The sequence below is a fragment of the Balaenoptera physalus genome, assembly GCF_965194825.1.
Source record: "Balaenoptera physalus genome assembly, chromosome: 10".
NCBI lineage: Eukaryota > Metazoa > Chordata > Mammalia > Artiodactyla > Balaenopteridae > Balaenoptera > Balaenoptera physalus.
Window position 1 is genome coordinate 41,077,685 of NC_138889.1, and position 4,693 is coordinate 41,082,377.

General features: G+C 48.6%; 1 pseudogene across 1 annotated transcript; it reads right to left on the reverse strand.

Moving 5' to 3' along the window:
- Window positions 1-2,487: 2,487 nt before the first annotated feature.
- LOC309668017 (lysine-specific demethylase 4D pseudogene) lies at window positions 2,488-4,486 on the reverse strand (annotated as a pseudogene). Its single transcript has one exon. The product of its transcript is annotated as a lysine-specific demethylase 4D pseudogene (transcript).
- Window positions 4,487-4,693: the final 207 nt, after the last annotated feature.

Below are 4,693 nucleotides of genomic sequence, written 5' to 3' on the forward strand. Positions count from 1 at the left end.
TGGTTTTGATTTGCATTTCTCTAATAATTAGCGATGTTGAGCATCTTTTCATGGGCCTGTTGGCCATTTGTATATCTTCTTTTGAGAAATGCCTACTTAGGTCAAGAAGACTAATTTAGGAACCAGTCTACTGGTAAAACTAAACTGTATTTTTAACATTGCTACTCTTTATTGGGCAAAGGAAATTTTGTTTCAAGTATAAAACTGGGTGAATACATAAGGAGTATAGTGGAAGAAATATTTTCTGAAGTTTATTTTTGTCTCTTGGCCTTCAAAACCCCCAATTTTGTTATCCTAGGTTATTTGGAGCGTGTATCTGCCGGGAAGAGATTGTGATATCCCTGAAATATGACAAGGAAAATTTCAGTTTCTAAAATTTAAAATAGCAATATGAGCCAGGCTACTGTCTTCATAGAGACTTTTCAGAGTTCCCTTATTTCTCTGCACTGCCATATCCACAACTGACCTAAATGAAAGGACCAAAAGCCCTTAAGTTCTCAGTTACTTATCACATGAAAGTTTACTCCTTGCTCATATGAGATCTACTATGGTCCAGTTGCTCTCCAGGGCTGCTGCCTTCCCAGTAATTCCAGTCTGCTTCCATCATGTGCTTCCACCATCTCAATACAGGGCTTCATCATCTTTCCAGCCAAGCATCTCACTGCCATCCTCCACTGAGGAGCCTGAGTGCAGTCTCTCAGCTTCAGTTTTCCACAGACTATACTACCACAGTGTTGCCTAGCTGCATGGTGATAGGGATGAGACGTGGGCTTTTGCTACTCCTCAATCAGAACTTCAAAGAAGCCTTACTTTTTCATTAGTCCTGCCTGTAGTCTTACATAGTGCTTCAAATTCCAGAGTCTTACTGAAATTCTGTAGGGGAGAGCTGGAGGGAAGAGAGATGTGGTTTGAGTCTCTGAAGTGTTTCCTTCTGCATCCAAACTATCATGTTCAATTTCCAAAATTGATTCTGAGTTTGGCCACTTCTGTGCATTTTCAACACTATGGCCTAAGTCAGTAACCATCAATTCTCACCTGTATTACTTAGATGTTCTAACTACTTCTCCTGCCCCCAAGGGGTCCACAGAACAATTAAGGTGATTAGTTAACTGTGCAAATTATATCATGTCAAGTGCTGTTTTCAACTTCCAATGCCTTCTCATTTCAAGTTGAAAAAAACTCAAATATTTCACATGAGCTACAAGGTCCTGCATACCCTGGACCCTGCCTCTCCCTTCTCAGTGCCCCAGACACAAATGAGCTTCCTCTCTATCCACACAAAAACACCAAGCTCTATGTTAGGGCTGTTACACTTGCTGTTTCATCCAAGTGGAAATCAGCTCTGGACCTTCCTTCTTGTCATTTGGGACTCAGAAAGGTCTCCTGCTCTAAGAAGTATTCCCTGACCACCGGAACCACACTGCCCATTCTGCACTAGCATCCCATCCCCTTTAATCTCTTCACAGAACCATGCCCACTTGAAATTGTCTTATTCCTGTATTTGTGGATTGGTTTATTGGGATGTGTCAATGACTTAACCTTGTGAAATATACATACAGCATTGAGAAGGCAGTGGAGACTTGCAGAGAAGATTTTCACATGCTGGCACTTTTTGTCCTCTGTTTGCTCATCTCTCCTAGCAACTTGGATCAGCCAAGTGCCAGGTGATTCCCACCAAGTCATCCTTCAGATAGGCCTGCAAACCAAACCCCCCAACCCAGCCAGCCAGCTGGAACCCAACAATCAACCCCAAACTCACTCACCAACATCACACAAGGCAACCAGCTCATAAAAATAAGATTTGCTTGAAATGTTTTGATATAATTATTAAGAAAAGTGCAGAAAAAACGACCACCTCTCAGTTGACTGACTGAACAACACAGAAAATAAAGTCAGATTTTAACATTCTGGTTACCTTTAATATATTTAATAAACTCAGATTTTAACATTCTAGTTACCCTACTAGCAGAGAACACATTTTCAATACATCAAAGACTCAGAAAGATTATCAATTATTATCTTAGTCTCTACTGACCTAATTGGTCAAAAGGGCCTAGTTTGGCAAGAAAAGCAGGAAGGGAAGGGGGAAGAGGAAAAGGAGAGAGACTGGAGGGTAATCAAAGCCCAGGGTTCTTTAGAAGTACAGCAGCATCCAGAGCTGGCCCACAGGATGGGAGTGTGAGGTAGATTGGGCTCTGGTGACCTCAGCAGGACCTAGTTCCCAGAGATACTAGAGTGTCCAGTGCATGAAACCTCAGTTTGTGACACAGGAGTTAGCAGTGTCCAAGGATTCCAGGGTCTGGAAGGAAGAACAAACTTTGGAGAATTTGGTAAACACCAGGGAACCAGCATGTCCAGCGGCAGCACAGGAGGCACGCTCACGCAAGGCTAGTGACCTGTAAATACCCAAAGCTCTGAAATGGAAATATGACCAGTCTCAAAGGATCCCCACGCAAGAGCAGTGGGGTAGAAAGGCATCCCCTGGGCTTAGGGGACAGGGCCACAACCACAGCCAGAAGCCGTGGCGGGATGCTGGAGCCCAGGGCTGAGCGGGGCGGCGCTGTCCGGCGAGGGTGCATCCACAGGCAGGGGCTGAGCCTCGGGGTCCTGAGCTGTGTCTACCGAAAGCCTCCTCTTAGCCCTGGGGGGAGCAGCTGGCTCCTGAGTGCCCTGTTCCCAAGGACGACGACGAGGGCCACATCTTCCAGCTGGGTGGCGATCCGGGGCGGATGGACCTGGGGTCGGCGGCTGGGTCGGGCCGGGCTCCGCGGAGGTGCTGGTGGCCGCGTCCCTGAACTGGGCGGCAGAGCAAGAACCCCGGGCCGGCGAGGGGCGCCGGCACACAGCACGCACAGGGACTCGGTGGCGGGTCCCACCGCCCGCGGCTACAGCCCTACGGGGGCGCAGAGCGCGGCGGGGCAGGTGGTGCCTCGTGGCGAGAGCGGCTCCCAGGGACGCGCGGACCTCCCTCCAGGCGTTCAGGACCTGGCTGTCCGGCGCCGTGGGCTGCGTGTGGTCCACCACGATCCGGTCCTGCCCGCCTTTCCACAGCTCGTAGCGCTCCGGTTGCAGGATGCGCACGAAGGCGTCCATGGAGAAGGCGACCCGGGCCTCCCCGCAGCTGCACTGCGAGGCCACTTTGCCATAATCGATCCAGCGCGGGCAGGCGAAATTGATGGCTTCCGCGCAGTTGAAGCCATGGTTGAAGCCAGAGTGGTAGCCATAGGGAAAGGTCACGATGAACTCTCCAGCCTCCTGAGTGATCCGATCGAAGGGGATGCCGTTGTCCTTGAGGACCGTGGGCGAGATGAGAGCCACCTTGTGCCGCAGGAAGGCCTCACAGCCCCGCGCGCTGCCCGGGAAAAGCTGCCTGGCCAGGCGTTCCAGGCGCCGGCCGTGCTCCGGGGGCACCGCGTACCAAGTCTTGGGCTCCCCGAAGTGCAGGTAGTTGATGCTGTAAAGGTCCATGTCCTCCGTGTGCCAGGCGAAGGCGGTCTTCCACATGCCGAAGTACAGGTAGGGGGTGTTGACGCCTTCGATGACCACTCCGCACTCCTGCTCCAGCAGGTCCTGAAGGGTTCCCAGGTGTCCAAGGTTCCACTGCTCCGTGTTTTGATCGAATAAGGAGCCACTGACGTCCGCACCATATACTGGTGAATCGTAGAGGCGTGTTTTCCAATATTTTCGCTCCAGCTCCTTAAAATCAAAGTGTGCTGGAGTCCGGTATTTTTCACTATTTGCTAAGTGGTGGTACTCACCCACGGTCATGGCTTTCTTCTTTTTGTGGTATTGAGTAAACACACCTGCCTGCCCAGAAGTCACCTGCTGGAGGGGAGCGGCTATTAAGATGTCATTGATATCATCATAGGTCTGTCTGGCTTTCCAGTCCTTGGGTGGAATGATCTTCGCCACGCCTGCTCGGTGTGCACCTTGGGATTCCATATAAGCAATGTATTTATCGAAATCATTAAACTCTTCTTTGGTTGGATGAAATACCATTATTCTACAACTTGGGTTCTGGGCCCAGTTCGACTTAGACGTCATAGCTTTCATTAATAAGCAGGAAACTCCCAAGTTTTGATTTATGTTCTGGATAGGTGAAGATGCTGGGAAACAGTACTTTTTCAAAAATGGGTTGGAGTATATCAGCAGGAACCCCCAGTAGACTTTAATGCAATGAGTTGATAATATTTCGTAGGCTTGCTGATTCTCCAGGGGACTCCACGCTGGGCAGAAGCCTTGCTCAGCACTGGTGCTGGCTGAGCCTGCAAGTCTCTGATGTCCTTGGTTGACACTTGGCTCTGTCCTCTTGAGATCTAGTGAATCACCCAGCCCTGGCTGGGTATCCCAAATGTAGTGTCTTCAGGGCAGTATTGAACAAAAAACCTAAAAAAAAAAAGAATAGAGACAGGTTGAAAACTAATGTTTGGAAATATTTACTCGGGAACTACAAAGAAAACACCACCATGGACTGTAATTGCATATTCAAATAAAGGGCAAAATTTCATAAGATTGACAATACAAGAAATGGTGTTGTTGTGAACAATGGAAATTCTTGTACTCTAGTAAGGAGAATGGAAATCGTTCCATTCACTTTGAAAAACTATTTGGACAGTATCCACTAAAACTGAACTTACCCATGTGCTATGATTCATGCCTAGGATATGTGTATGTCTGTGCAATGAAAGTCAAG